At 49.1% G+C, this 16,634-nt stretch overlaps 1 protein-coding gene across 1 annotated transcript in view; it reads right to left on the bottom strand.

Moving 5' to 3' along the window:
* The window catches only part of TDRD10 (tudor domain containing 10), a 404,866-nt gene that overhangs the window by 87,276 nt on the left and 300,956 nt on the right, over positions 1–16,634 (bottom strand). The gene's annotated exons all lie outside the window — the stretch shown is intronic.

The following is a 16,634-nucleotide window of genomic DNA, read 5'->3' as shown; positions in this document are numbered from 1 at the left end:
CTTGAAAAGTCACTTAAGAAAGTCATATTGCAACCTAAGGACAAGGCTACAGTGATCAGAATTATTCATCTTGGAGTGGCAAAAGAACAGACTGTAATAAAAAATGTGCTTAGTGCATAAATAATTTTGTAAAGACACAGAAAAAGAATCTTCACAAATCCTTTTGCTACTGCCATTCTAAGTAAAGAAAAAGAGATACTGTCTTTAAGAGCAGAGAGACCATAATGCTCAGCCAGCATGAACGTGTCTGTTTACTCCACCGGGGATGGGAGAGTTTCTTATGAGTATCATGGAAATACCCCTACGAGAGAACTGGAGCTACAGATAAGTAACTATACCTTCTCTCGTAGGGGATTTCCATGTATAGTCATAAGCACTGAATAGAGTAGCAAGCACATCCACCCTGAAGCGATGTAGCCGACAGGAACCAAAAGATAGGGAAACAGCTAGGCAAAGAGATTTCTGAGGAATGCCTGTTCTACTTGAGCATCTGCTCCAGCATCTGTGACAAGGCAGTAGTGCCTAGTGAATGAGTGGATTACTCTCCAAGTGGCTGCTTTGCAGATATCCGCCAAGGGGTTATTCTTCATGAATGCAGCAGTAGCTGCCTTGCCTCTAGTAGAGTGTGCTGTGGGCTTACCAGTAAGAGCTTTATTAGCTAGTTGATAGCAGAGGATGCAAGAGACCATCCACCTGGAGACTGACTGTTTGGAGGTAGCTAATCCTGTACGAACTGGGCCATAATTGATCAATAACTGTTGCGATTTAGGAATAGATTTGGTTTTATCCAGGTCGAATTTTAACACTCTTTACATTCAGCAAGTGGAGGGCTCTTGTCGCTGGAGAAGATGGGTTTTGAAAGAAAGTGGGTAAAGAGGTTGTCTGATTTACGTGAACATGTGAGACCAGTTTAGGAAGAAACTTGGGATGGGTGCGCAACACTACTTTGGAAGAGTGGAAGACTGTGCATGGCTAACGAGTACAAAGGGCCTGTATCTCATGAACTCTACGGGCTAATGTTATAGCCACAAGGAAAGCAGTTGTCCAAGTGAGATGTTGAAGTGATGCATTATGAATAGGCTCAAAAGGCGGAAGCATGAGGTGAAAAAGCACTACGTTCAGCTACCATGGAGGAGAGGGACGTCTAATCAGAGGAAAGACCTTCTTAAACCCCTCCAGAAAATCTTTAGTAACAGGGATCCTAAAGAAAGAGGTTTGTGAAGGACTTTTCCTGTATGATATGAGTACAGACAGGTGGACTCTGTTGGAAGAGAATTGGAGGCCAGATTTAGCAAGGTGTAAAAAAATATGATAGAATGACATCCTCTTGGCAAGAAGTGGGATCGATCTACCTGGAAGAGCACCAAATGCAAAATTTTCTCCATTTAAAGGCGCATGCAGATCACGTAGATGGTTGCTTTGCTTCCTTTACAATGTCCAGACAGTCCTGAAGTAGTTTCAGATGGTCATACTGCACTAGCTCAGGAGCCATGCTGTCAAACTCAAGGAGGAGAGGCTGGGGGTGTAGTAGTTGAACTCTGAACTTCGTGAAAAGGTCTGGCCTGCATATTACCTTGGGATGTGGACGGTGAGACCAGCAAAGCAGGTCAAGAAACCACAGTTGTCTGGGCCATTCTGGGGAGATGAGGATCATCTTGGCTGTTGTGTTTGAAAGCTTGTGCATGACTGCCGGTATCAGTGGTATTTGAGGAAAAGCGTAAAGAATGTTGTTGGACCAGTTGATCCATAGAGCATTCCCCAATGAACTTGGATGGTACAATCTGACGGCGAAGTCATGGCATTTTTTGGTTTCCCCTGTGGCCAAAAGGACTGTAGAGGGTGTGCCCCACAAGTTGAAGATATCTTGTACAACCACTTCGTTTAGCACCCACTCGTGGTTTTCGTTAAGAAACCCGCCGAGCGCGTCTGCCTGGATGTCCTGCACAGCTGGCAAGTGAGCAGCTATCAGTTTCAAGTTCCCAGTGAGGACCCAGTGCCAGATCATTTGAGCTTCTTGTGACAGGGCTCTGGACAGTGTACTCCCCTGCTTGTTCAGATAGTACATGGCGGCTGTATTATCCGTCTGAACAAGTAGGGTGTTGGCCGTGAACGAAGGATGAAACGCCTTGAGTGCCAGGTGGACTGCACGGAGTTCCAGGAGGTTGATATGGTATGTCTTTTCTCTCAAGGACCATAGTCCTTGCATCTGTAGGTGATCCACGTGGGCTCCCCACCCAAGCAGAGAGACATCCATCAAAATGGTCTGTGTTGGGTCCAGCTGGTGAAAAGGCATTCTCCTCAGGAGATGTTTTGGGGAACACCACCACTAGAGTGAACTGACAGCATGAGTGGATAGGATTGTCTTGTCCACCCAGTTCCTTAAGAACTGGTTCCACTGATCCTCCAAGCACTCCTGGAGAGGGCGCATGTGGAGGCAAGCATTGGGAGTCAGAAATATGCAGGAGGCCATTGAGCTGGGGAGCGAGGAGACTATGCAGAATGTTGGACGGGCCATCAACTAAAGGCTGTGACATTTCTAGAGAATGGATAAACATCGTTCCTCTGAAGGAAACACCTTTTCCTGTAGCGTGTCGATGGTAGCTCTTAAGTAGTGCAATGTCTGGACTGGTGTTGACATACTTTTGAAAACTGATGTGAAGACACAAGAAGTGAAGAAGATCGCAAGTCCATTGGAAATGCTCTTCGGCTTCTGGGAAGGAGGGTGCCTTTGATCAGCCCGTCGTCCAGATAATGGATAGAGAAAGATCCTGTGTTTTCGTGAGTGCGCCCCTACCGCAGCCATGCATTTAGAAAATGTCCTGAGTGCTGACTGGAGGTCAAATGGTAAAACCACGTATTGGTAGTGGTTCTGCCCCACGACGAATCTGAGGAACTTCTGATGTGACTTTGCGATGGGAATATGAAAATAAGCGTCATGTAGGTCTATTGAGCAAAGCTAGTCTCCCTGGTGAAGTTGAGGTTATATCTGATGTAACACTAGCATCCTGAACTTTTCCTTTCGGATCCACTTGTTAGTGATTCGTAGGTCGAGAATGGGACTGAACTTGTCTGCCCTTCTTTGGCACAAGGAAGTACCTGGAGTAAATACCCTGCCCTTGTTGGTTTCGAAGGACCGGTTCCACTGCTTTCTTGTGACACAGCATACTACCTTACTCCTGTAGAAGCACGAGACGTGGATGACCTTGCGAGAATGGATGGTGGTGGGGCAGTGAATCTTAGACAATAGCCATGTTTGACGATATTCAAGACCGAGGGGTTTATGTGTTGCCACTCTGCCAGGTAATTTGCAATGCTTCCCCCTTCTGGAGTGGGTAACAGAAAAGGGGGACAAAAGGATACAGGGTGTTTATCTTGTAGGTTGTTGGCCCCCTTGGTTAACTGGTTGAGTAGTACGTCCCCTCTGCTGCTTGCGCTGAGACTGGTAGGGCCGTTGATACTGTTGTGATCTCTCGGACTGCCATTGAGGGATTTGAACCCTCTGTGAAGGGAAACAATATTGGTAGGGTCGGAAAGAACGTCGCTGTTCTTTAGATTTCTGCAATCCCACTGCTTTCAAAGTATCCATCTCAGTCTTCATTGTTGCCATTACATCATCAGCGTGCAAACTGAAGAGAGTGGAGCCCGAAAAAGGTAAACATAGCTGAGCGTCAGGCTTCGGAGATGTCAGTTGAAGCCATGCATGTCTGCGAAAGGAGACCCCGTGACAGTAACTGTGGGTGGCTAAAATCGAGGAATTCACTGCCGCACTGATGAGCTGGTTGAAGACCATAGCTCCCTCCTGGACAATATCCAGAAAAACCTACCAGTGTTCTTTTGGGAGGTGATCTGCGAAGTGGAGAATGGAATCCCAGAAGGAACAATTGTACCTTCCAATGAGGACCGTGACGCTGACTACTTTCATGGACGTAGCCGCTGTGTTGCAGACTTTGCAGCCCTTAGAGTCCAATATTTTGCTCTCCTTACCAGGAGGAAAAGTAGCAGATGGAGACGTGGCATGGTATTTATGTGCAACCAATATTACCACTGAGTCAGGTGGAGGATCACCATGTAGAAACAGCAGATCTTCCTCTGGTGGGCGTATTTCTTCTGGAGCCTGGAGGCTGCTGATTTTGCTGTAGCTGGAGTGAGGAACACTTCCATAGCTGGATCAAGAAGACCCAGCACTAATGGGATCAAAGGTCTCGAGGCTGTGCGCTGGTGAAGAGTTTCAAAGGTTGAGTCAATGGAGTGGGAACTGCCAAAGGTATATTCTATTTTGATGCGCCTCAAACCAGAACCTCTTGAAGGTGTTGATATCATCAATTGGTAAGGACAGAGGTCAAAATGAGACCAACAAGGTAGGAGAGTAGCCCCTGGTGGACAATGACGTATCCCCATGGTGATGAGATCGGTGATGAGTCCGTGCGTGACTCGATCTAGTAGAGGAACGTGAAAGGTGTCCATGGCAAGAGCGATGGTGTGTCCTTGAGCGTGATCTCCTGGGCGCTGGTCTGATAGAAACCGGAGGCACCGCAGGATGTGGAATGGCAGGTGCGGTAGAGCTGGTGGAGGTAGAGTTGAAGTTTGAGGTACCAGAGGAGGAGGCAGAGTTGGTAGTGCCGGAGGCGGGGAGCTGTTGGAGCGCCAGGTTGAGGAGATACTGGAATGGGAGTAGAGGTACTTCTACCAGAGATGGAGACCTGGAGCGACAATCAGATGATGAGTAGATTCTCCTTCTTTTTTGCGGGTTTTCGCTGTCTTCTAGACGTCGATGATCTTCAACATCAACCTCGGTAGTCGTCGACCAGCTTCTCGACGACGATCTGCTTCTTGACGTCCAACCCTGTCGACGTCGGCTTGCCCTCGATGTCGACCGGCTTCTCGACATCGGCCACTCTCGTAGTCATTTGGCTCTCGGAATCAATCACCTACCTCTCGGTGATGGTAAGTCGGAATCCACTGACTTCGAAGCAGGTCTGGACGTCACCCGAGTGTTTCTTGACGAACGCTTATAAGACATCAAGCCAGTCAATGAGGTCGACCATTTCGGAGCTGTACCTCCTTGCGATGTCGAGCGAATAGACATCGACCGGGACCGATAGTGTTTTCTGCTTGAAAAATGCTTCTCAGACCTCCCATGACCACTGGAGGCTGAAGAAAGAACTCTGGTGGAAGAATTACCTTCCCCTCGCTCAAAGGTCCCACTGGCTTCTTGCTGTCTTCTTCTTTCTTCCCTTCCCTGCAGGTGAATCTTCTCCCTGTCACACAGGGTTCGTCTGGAGAAGGTCTTGTAGATTTCACAGGAGGCAGGAAGGTGAGAAGATGGTAGGCAGATAATAAAGACCTCGTGGGGGTCTAATTTGGCCTTTTTCCTGCCACAGTAAGAACATTTGTTGAAGAGAGAAGGCATTTTAAACAGAAAAAAGCCTTTTTCCTGTCAGGAAAAACCTCACTCAATAGAGAAACACAAAAGACGTAGAGCGAATCAAAAAACACCAAACTTTAAAGTTAAATTTTAAAGATAAAAAACCTAAAAAGGTTGAGTTCAATGCTCCCAGTGTCCTGTCATCAGGAGCCGGAAAAAAGAACTGAGGTAACTACCTCTGGCTGAGCATGATGGGATATCGGAGGTCTCTCTGCTCTTAAAGACAGAGTCTCTTTCCTTTACATATAATGGCAGCCTATGGCCTACATTACCCTGCACGTCTTCATCTCGGTTTCTCTCATAGCACAAGGGTTTGTGAAGGTTCTTTTTCTGTGCCCTTACAAAATTATTTATGCACTAAGCGCATATTTTTTATTACAGTCTCTTCACTCCAAGATGAAGAATTCTGATCACTGTAGCCTTGTCCTTAGGCTGCATTGTGACTAAGTGGCTTTTCAAGGCCTTCCTGAAGAAAGGCAAACTTCAGCTCTTAAGAAGATATATTGAAAAAAGTGCTCCGGGGTCCCCCACAGGCAGGAATATTCAATGCTTAGGACTATACATGGAAAACCCCAACAAGAAAACTACGTCATCCTCTGCGTTTTATCCACGGTTCGATGAACATTCTAAGTTATGTGTCGTGAGAGGCCTGAAAGAGAATGAATTCCGGAGGGATGGTGTGACGCAGTTGTTATGGTCTTATGACGGATGTTCTGTGGTGTACTTTGTCCGAGGAAAAAACGTTTCTTCCAGGGGATACTCATCAAGAGTCATAAACACTGAATTATCCCAGCCCACTTGCGGGACCCCGGAGCATATACAAAAATACATATATATGTGTATGTTTAGCTAAAAAAGTACGGAGTACCTTCAAACATACATAGATACATGTATACATACATAAACATGCAGCCTATCATATCATAACTCAAATAGGCTAATATGCCAAAATTACATGGGTTTTTCATTCAAATGAAAATAATTTCATATATCCTTTCTGTAACAGAGAACACAGACTCCTTTAGTGTTCCAACACAGCCCTTTTTTTCAGAGAAAAAAGCAAGTAATAGAAGGCAATTAGCCCATAGGCTGCATCGATGAAAAAACATCACAGGAATAAAACTGGCACCGTGCCTTTAAGACTTACAAGAACCTGGCAACATTGCCTTTAGGACCTCCAAGAGCACCCTGCACCCATCATGCAACACAGGTGACAGTTAGGTCAGGTCTTTTTTACGGTGTACTAACATGTAGAAATCAGGAAATAAGGTGTGAAAAGCTACTCTACTGTCAATATTTGCCTGGGGAGGTGTGAGTTGCTTATGACTTTGATGAGTATACCCCTGGAAGAGAACTAGGATTACAGGTAAGTAACTTATCCTTCTCTTCAAGGGGATACTAGTCACTAGTCATAAGCACTGAATAGAATAGCAATCCCATAGCCACTTTCCCGCAGACGAATAACAGCATGGATACAACAAAGAAAACACTCAAAGGATAAATTATCCAAACAGATTCCTTAACAAGACTTGCCCAAACTGAGCATCCGCCCGAGTGTCAGAGTCTAGACAGTAATGGCGCGTAAAAGTGTGCATTGATCGCCATGTGGCAGCTTTACAAATCCCTGCAATAGGTACATTTCTAAGGAGAGCCGTGATAGAGGCCTTTCCCCGGGTAGTATGAGCCTTTGGTGTGCCCAGGAGGGGCTGGTTGGCTAACTGGTCAGACAAAGTAATACATAAGACTATCCATCTAGAGATGGACTGTTTGGAAGCTGCACAACCAGTATTTATGAAACCATAGTTTACAAACAGGTGGTCTGATTTCCTCAACGCCTTGGTCTTGTCTAGGTAGAATTTCAGAACCTTCTTAAGGTCTAGTGACTACAAGGACCTCTCCTTGCGATTCGAAGGGCTGGGAAATAAAATAGGCAGAGTGACCGAGACCACTTTAGGTAGAAACCTCGGATAAGTTCTAAGGACCACCCTGATCGCATGAAAAATGATATACGGCTCTTTGCAGCACAACGCTTGTATCTCACTCACTCTGCGAGCAGAGTTGATGGCCACTAAAAAGGCAGTCTTGCATGAAAAGTGCTGCAGAGGCTTTGTGAATAGGATCAAATAGGGAATCCATTAATCCAGAAAGACCTATGAAAAGCTCCCATGGAGGAGACGAAGCTCTGATCGGTGGATAGACCTTTTTTTAACCCCTCTAGGAAGTCCTTAACCACAGGAAGTTGAAAGAAGGAAACCTGCATAGGGGACTTTCTGTATGCTGTAATAGCTGCTAAATGGACCTTTATAGAAGAGAATTGAAGGCCTGATTTGGCTAGGTAGAGTAAGTATGATAAGATCACCTGGGATCATGACCATTATTAATGCACCATAAATAAAACCGCTTTCATTTTAATGCGTATGACTTCCTGGTGGATGGTCTTCTAACCTCTTTTAGTATGTTCATACAGTCAGCGGACAAATCTAAATGCCCGTACTGGAGGACCTCAAGAGCCATGCAGTCAATCGTAGAGATGAGAGGTTGGGGTGGAACACCTTCCCCCCGTTCTTGGATAGTAAGTCTGGCCGGCATGGTAACCTCCTGTGCCGGATCTCTGATAGTTGATGAAGTTCCGGGTACCACCACTGGCGAGGCCACTCTGGTGCGAACAGTATCACCCTGGTCTGGGACCTGTAGAACTTGTTGATCACCAGGGGAATCAGTGGAATAGGAGGAAAAATGTAAAGTAATGTCTGAGACCATTTTATCAAAAGCGCATTCCCTCTGGAACCTGATTGGTGAAACCTGGATGCGAAGACAGGGTATTTTGCATTTGTCGCGTCTGCAAACAGGTCGATGTCTGGAAATCTCTCTTGGTGGAAGATGGCCTGCGCGACGCCGTTGTTTAACACCCAGCCGTGAGCTTTGACGAAGTCCCGACTTAAGAGAGTCTGCCTGGACATTGAGAGAACCTGGGAGATGTATTGCTCAAATGGTCAGATTTCTTGCAAGAGGTCATTTCCAGATGGTTTGAGCCTCCTGAGAGAGAGGTCTCGACCTGGTTCCCCCTGTTTGTTCAGATAATACATTGTTGTGGTGTTGTCCGTCTGAATCAACAGGGAACGCGAGCAGAAGGACAGGAGCAGTGATTCGAGTGCAAGATGTACTGCTCTCAGTTCCAAGAGGTTGATGTGGTAACCTTGTTCTGTCTCTGACTAGAGTCCTTGAACTTGAAGAGGAGCCATATAAGCTCTCCAACCTTGTAGGGAAGCATCCATAACGACTGGGAAGGTCTGGGTGAAAAGGAACTCTCTTCAGCAGATGCGAACCTTTCATCCACCATTGTCAGTAAAATTGCTCTCCCTCCCTCGCAGCTCCACCATTAAGTGAGGTCTTCCCCCGAGCCCCTGCACTGTCGAGTGTTGGTGTTCGAGGCCCTGCGCCTCATCCCTGGTGGTCCAGTGGACCTCTGTCTCCATTCTCTCCCTCCGCTTTTTCTCTCCTTTTTTCCCCTCACTTCTATCTCCCCCCTTCACTCTCCTTCTGGGTTTTTCCTCTGTTTTCTGTTGTTTTCCCCTCATTTCAAGTTCCCCCCTTCACTCTCCTTCTGTGTCTCTCCTCCGGTTCTCACTTGTTTTTTACCCTCATCTTAATCTCCCCCTTTCACTCTCCTTCTGTGTCCTCTGTGTCTTTCCTCCACTCTTTCTTGCACTTTTGCTGCCTTATTTGCACTTTTCTCTCTTTTTGCCTTTTTCCTTTCGCCTTTTTCAGCCCGTTTTTCCCCGCCGCTGCTGCTCCCGCGGCCCCTCCCCCCAGCATGACCAGTGCGATCGGCCCAATCCAGCTCCCCTCTCGCTCCCAGCCCTCTCTGACCCCTACTTAATGGCGGCCGCTGCGGGGACAGACGAGCAAGACCACTGACTCATTGTCAGTGAAATTGCTCTTCCTCCCTCGCAGCTCCACCATTAAGTGAGGCCTTCCCCTGAGCTCCAAAGGCATGCACGTCTGCGTCCATCCGCGACCCGAATGCGACCAGCGCTAGGAACCCTGGATCTCTGCACCGCCAACTCTACGACCCAGCGTCACTCCACGCTCTCAACCCAGGCCGCAACAACAACTGCAAGCTAGCATCACCAGCCGACACCCACGGACCCTTCGGCTGTCACCGCTGCCGGAACACCTGCAGCACCGCCAAGACCAAGGACCCAGCGCAACCCGCCCGCAAGAACACAACCGAACCGAAGACCCTGCAATGCATCCTCCTCAACGTCCGATCCCTCCACAAACACCACTGAAATCTGGAACCTCCTCGACAGCACCACCCCGGACGTAGGATTCTTTACCGAAACCTGGACCAACACCACCTCGGGAGCGGACATCGCCATCACCATACCCCAAGGATACAAGATCTCCAGGAAGGACCGCCCCACCAGCTCGGGAGGAGGAATCGCCATCGTCCACAAATCCACCCTCCGCCTGAGCACACTCCCCGACGAGCCCAAAGACCTGATGGAACACCTTCACTTCAAGATACTGGCCAGCTCTACCTCCACCCTCCGAGGAACCCTCATATACCAACCCCCTGGACCCCGCGGACTTTTTGCCAAATTCATCACGGACATCATCTCCCCGCATGCCATCGCGTCCACCAACTACACCCCACTGGGAGACCTCAAGTTCCACATCGACAACCAACTGGACCCCAGCACCACATCCCTCCTGGACAACCTCCACAACATTGGACTCCGCCACATCGTGACTGAACCCACGCACTCAGCAGGACACACCCTCAACCCCCTCTTCACAACAGGAAACACCATCACCTTCAGCCACACCACCGAACTCCCATGAACTGACCATCGAGGCGTCCACTTCACCTTCAGAACACCCACCTTCCACAGACACCAGCACCTGCTCCCACGAAGAAACTGGACCAGAATCACTGACGACCAGCTAACTTCATCACTCAGCAACTCCACCCAAACCATCGCGGAAAACGACAACCCTAAAACCGCAGCCCAAGCCCTGCACATCTGGATCTCCAACAGCGCCAACACCATAGCCCCCCCTCAAGAAAAACAACAACACCCATGCCAAAAAAGCTAGATGGTTCACCAACGAACTTCGAGAGTCCAGACACACTTGCCGCCGCCTCCAAAAGGCCTGGAGGACCACCAAATCCACTGAAGCCCACAACAACTTCAGAGCTGCCACCAACTCCTCAGAAAAACGAGGAAAAAAGCGATTGAAGACAGAATCTCCACTCATGCACACAACAGCAAAGAACTCTTCAACATCATCAAGGAGTTTACCCAACCCACCAGCGAGTCCACCGACACCCCCCCTCACAGGACCTCTGCGACAAACTCAGCACCTTTTCCCACCACAAAATCAAGAGCATCTACAACAACTTCGACGAAGACAACCAACACCCTGAACCCTCACCAACCACCCCCGACACCCTGAAGCCAGCGATCGAAAACTGGACAGCCCTCACCACCGAAGACACACTGAAGATGATTAAGTCAATCCACCCCGGGGCCCCCACAGACCCCTGCCCCAACCATATTTTCAACAGAGCCGCTGACACCATCGCACCCATGCTCTGCCACATCATCAATCGCTCCCTGGCAACCGCCTCGTTCCCCGACAACTGGAAACACGCTGAGATCAACCCCCTCCTGAAGAAACCCTCGACGGACCCCACCGACCTCAAAAACTACAGACCCATCTCCCTGCTCCTGTTCCCAGCTAAAGTCATTGAGAAAGCCATCAACAGCCAATTCAATTCATCGAAGAGCACAACATCCTCGACTCCTCCCAATCCAGCTTCAGAAAAAACAACAGTATGGAAACCACCCTCCTCGCTGCAACAGACGACATCTGCACCTTACTGGACAAAGGAGAAACAGCTGCCCTCATCCTCCTCGACCTCTCAGCGGCGTTTGACACAGTCTCTCACCGCATCCTAATACGCAGACTCCTCGACACAGGGATCTAAGACAAGGCCCTCGACTGGATCTGCTCCTTCCTCCCTGGCAGAACGCAGCGGGTCAGACTCCCCCCTTTCCTCTCGGACCCTACACTTACCACCTGCGGAGTACACCAGGGGTCCTCCCTCAGCCCTAGGCTCTTCAAAGTCTACATGGCTCCGCTCGCTCCCATTGTCAGAACCTACGGACTCAACATTGTGTCAGACACCCAACTCACCCTCTCCAACGAACCCAAAACCGCCAGACACAACTTTCGAGAAGGCATGGAAGCCGTCGCCAAATTGATGAAAAACAGCTGCCTGCAACTAAACACCAACAAAATGGAAGTATTCATCATGGGCCAAAACCCAGACGCCTGGAACGACACCTGGTGGCCCCCCGCCCTCGGAAGCCTGCCCACCCCCACGACCACGCACGCAACCTGGGAATCATCCTGGACTCAGAGCTCAAAATGGACTGCCACATCAACTCCGTCTCGTCCTCCTGCTTCGACACCCTCCGCCTCCTACGAAAGACCTTCAAATGGATCCCCCTCGAACACAGAATCACTCACGCCCTGGTCACCAGCAGGCTCGGCAACGCACTCTATGCCAGAATAAACAAAAACATCACCCGCAAGCTACAGAACATCCAAAACGCCGCCGCAAGACTGCCAAGAAACTGCCACATCTCCCAGCACCTGCTCACACTCCACTGACTCCCCATCGAAGCTATAGTCACCTTCAAGATGCTAACCCACTCTCACAAGGCCCTCCACGACACTGGACCAGCATACCTGAACAGCCGACTCAAATTCCACACACCCCAAAGGACCCCACGATCAGCCCAGCCCTCCTACGCCATGGTCTCCCGCACCAGAAAGACCAGATCGGGATGCCGCTCTTTCTCCTTCTGCGCGGCCAGAGCCTGGAACGACCTTCCGCTCCACTTCAGACAGACATCGCTCCCCATCTTCACAAGAAACCTCAAAACCTGGATCTTCGACAGACCCCCTCCTTGATGGATTGGAACCTGCGACCCCACCCCCTTGAGACCCTTACGGGTGAGTAGTCGCGCTTAACAAACACCTGATTGATCGATTGATGGAATCCTTGGCTGACTGTGGGAGAAACACAAGGTCCTCCCAGCAACCTTATATCTGCGACCACTGGTCCTCCAGAGATTGCTGCAGAGGACGTATATGCAGTCTGGCGTTTGGGACGATGGAGCTTCACGATGTCATCGAGCCCAGAAGTGCGGCAACTTGCCTGTCTAAAGGATGACTGGAATGGAGTAGATTGCAGCACTTTTTGTGGATTGAGGATAACCTCTCCTCTGAAGAACAGACGCTTGCACTTGCGTGGTCCAGATAATCCCCCAGGCAGTGGATCTTTTGGGTCTGGTTGAGGATCGACTTCTTGTAGTGGATTTGTAGCCCCAGATTGCTCAGCACTCGCATGCAGGATGAGAGATGATTCTGAAGCAGAGTGGGTCACGAGTTTTTCAGCATGCAGTCGTCCAGGTACAGGTAGACGAAGCTCGTTTGCTTGCGAAGAAAAGCCACAACTTCTGCAATGCATTTTGAGAACGTGCGGGTGCTGATCTGAGCCCAAACGGGAGAACTTTGAAATGTAAGTGTTGAAGCACTAACTGAAAACGCAGGAATTTCTGATGTTTTCTGGAAATCGGCATGTGAAAATAGGTGTCCTGCAGGTCTATGGAGCACATCCAGTCCCCTTGGTGCAGTTGAGGAAAGATTTGGTGCAGTGCCAACATTCGAAATTTCTCTTTGCAAATGAATTTGTTCAAAAGTCTCAGGTCGAGTATTGGTCAGTATTCTTCGATAGGACCGCTTTTTCTTACCAGAAAGTAGCGGGAATAGATTCCCTGCCTTTATTGCAGAGAAGGGACTGCTTCTATAGCGTCTTTCTGTAGTAGGATGTTCACCTCTGCCTGTAACAAGTGGTGATGTTGAAAATACCTTTCTCAAGGTGGTACTGATGGAGGTGGGGATTTGAATCTGAGCAAATAACCATTATGCACAATATTCAGTGCCCACTTGTCTTTTGTTATCTTTCTCCACTCGTCCAGGTGAAACATAATATTTCCCACCACCGGAGTGGGTAACGGGGATGGGGGAAGCCAGGGCTCATTGCTTTGCAGATTATTTCCCTGCGGAAGGTGTTTGTCTTGCAGCTCCCCAGCCTCGACCCGGTCTACGCTGATGGTAATACAACCTGGGTTGATACTGTTGCGTCAACCAGAGAGGGGTTTGAACTTAGCTAAAAAAGAGTCCCACAGAGACCTGTCATACCTCTCCAGAAGAGCAGAGGCACTAGCCACTTTCATGAAAGATGCAAATGTGTTACACATCTTTTTGCTTATCAAGTCCATTTGCTTAATGTCCTTCTCAGGAGGGACTGCAGATGATATTGCTGCAGGATATGTCTTCCTGGCTGCCACCACTATGACCGACTCCGGAGGAGGGTCCGATCTAAGGACCAGTGGATCCTGGTCCGGGACCTGTACCTTTTTTAAAAACATGGGGGAGCTGAATCCACTGTGGCCAGAGTAAAAAACGTCTGCATCGCTGGTTGAAGCAGACCCGGAACCAAAGGAAGTGGGGGCCTTGCCAAGGATCTGTGGTATAGGGTTTCAAATATAACCGACAGAGAGGCAGTCGGTACCGACATATCAATGTTAAACTTGCTGGCCCCCCTGCATAGAGCCTCATTAAAAGTTCTTATGTCATCAACTGGAGACACTCTAGCTGGAGGTGTAGCAGACAGGGTTGGTGAATAGTCTCTCATACATGGACCATGACGGAGACCTTCGCCTACTTCTCTTTGGAGTGGGGGAAGGGCGAGATCTAGACCGTCTACGTAGTGTCCTCGATCGTGAATGGTATTGAGGAGTTTCCCATGGAAGAGAAACGTTTTTTCCTCTGGCGAAGTACATTACAGACCAGCCATAGTCTTTTTCATGTACAAGACTGCATCCAGGAATGCTTCCCACATGCGGCCTGTCTCATTTGATCTGGAGAAGACATTTGGCACATGGCACTATCTCTTTTTAGGGCAGCGACTACTTGTCTATATCTGGTTACTCTATACCAAGCCGAACTCTCGGATATGTCTGGGCCTGATTTCCACTCCTTTCCCAGTGGATCGAGGGACAAGGCAAGGGTGTCCCCTCTCCCTCTGCTCTTTGCACTCACCATGGAACCCCTACCCATACACCTGCAAGGGGAAGACCAAGAGTAGGGTATATCCCTCGAGGACAGAACGCACGCAGTATTCCTATATGCAGATGACCTACCAATGTATCTCAGACATCACGTCTGATCTCTCCCCACTACGGGACCTACTAACTGCATATGCTGCGGCCGCAGGGCTTCGAGTTAACTGGGCAAAGTCAGCCATCTACCTGCTCTGTTCCGACCAGCCACAACTCATACTTGGGTGAGACCCCCTCCCCCCCACCCCCCTGCTGACACAAGGTGGCAGTCCGCTACCTGGGAATCCGCCTTTACTACGCCACATTGGATTTGTATGAGGGGAAGTCCCATCCAACCCTAGCAAGTAATAGATTTCAGGTGCACTTTTGGCAACCTTTAACCCTGGCCCTGATAGGTAAGGCAGCAGTGGCAAATATGGTAATTGTGCCTAGCCTTTCAGTCATCCCACCGTGTTCTTTTGAGAAAAAACTAGATTCCCTATTAAGAACCCTCATCTGGGGTAAGCATCGCCTTATTGCCTTCCAAAGAAATTACAGATTCCGGTGGACTGAGGAGGATTGGGCGCCCCACCCTTTGCGGTGTGCTTTTTAGGAACACAACTACAATCGCTGTCACGCTGAACTGCCTGGCGCTATTAGGTGAGATATGCAGCGAACAGGGAATACTGCTGGTCTCAACAATACAGGGCTTTCTCCTTATGAAAGTTTTGCCTTCCTCCCACTGGCATTTGGCAATAGCAGCAGCCCAGACGAGCATGGTCCGTATCCATCGTTTCACACATGAGACGCCAACATACGCCCCTGCGTTGCCCCTGATTGGCCTCCCCCACTTCCCGGGCTTTTACTCACGCAGGGACATGGCAACCTGGATAGAACACTTGCTGATTACATTAGGAGACCTCTTTGTAGACGGTGAGTTCCTAATCGAACAGCTAACCACAGACCATGGCCCCTTGCCACAGAAGTTCCTCCTTTATAGGCAACTTCGCATCATGTGCCGTACCCTGTGGGACTCCACGGAGACAGAACCTGCGACACATCCAGTATTACAAACCATACTTAACATTGGTCATGGCAGTCACCTTATCCCCTGGTTATACAAGGCTATTCACGAACTAACAATGGCTCCCCTCGACATGTTTCGAAAGAAGTGGGAGGCCGATTTCAGGGCTACACGAATGGGAACAAGCTTTAGAACTCCCCCAACAGGTATCCTGTAACTCAAGTTTTAAAAACATGCAGTTTGTTGGAATCCAGAGTGTACCTTACCCTGGTCCAATTGAAACACTACTTCCCTGATGCACAGGTAGACTGCACATGTTGCCATACCCCCGACACAGACCATACTCACATGCTAATGTCCTGCCCATCTCTACACGATTACTGGAGGTCTGTGCACAACACTGTGCAGGAAGACCCGGAACTACCAGACACACCTGTGAGGTGTGCTCCTTAGGCATTTTTAAATGTCACTAACAATATAAGGAAAGCGTCCACTTCGCATCACTGGAGTTCCTTGCCAAGCACACGCTCATCCTCCAATGGCACTCTCCAACGGCCCGATGGTAGCAGCATGGCATGGAGAGGTACAGAAGTGGGGAGCCGCTGATGACAATGACCTCCGCTATGAAGTAGTTCGCCACTTGCGGTGGGGAATGAGGACCTTCCCCTGTTACTCCTAAGCACCCCCCTTATATTTCACCGCCTGTACCCCCACGCACGCACTCCACCACGGTGCTGCCAGCCTTTTTATCGGTCCACATCCATTTCTCCATTGCACAGATGCAACCTGCCACTGCCTCCTAGTTCTTCAACCCTATTACTGCCCCATTTCCTGGCTATATCCCCACATTAAATTCTTGCGGCAGTGCACTCCCGGCATTTATAGTGACCCTCTGGGCGAGTGTACGTGTACACTGCTGTTCCACGTGCACTTGTTCATCTCCTGTTCCATGCTTTCTTACACAATATAATACTCATGCTACAGACTGCTGTGTTTGTCT

Source organism: Triturus cristatus, chromosome 12, assembly GCF_964204655.1.
Source record: "Triturus cristatus chromosome 12, aTriCri1.1, whole genome shotgun sequence".
NCBI classification, from domain to species: Eukaryota; Metazoa; Chordata; class Amphibia; order Caudata; family Salamandridae; genus Triturus; species Triturus cristatus.
The sequence above is the reverse complement of the archived record's forward strand: the minus strand, read 5'-3'. Positions and strand labels throughout refer to the sequence as shown.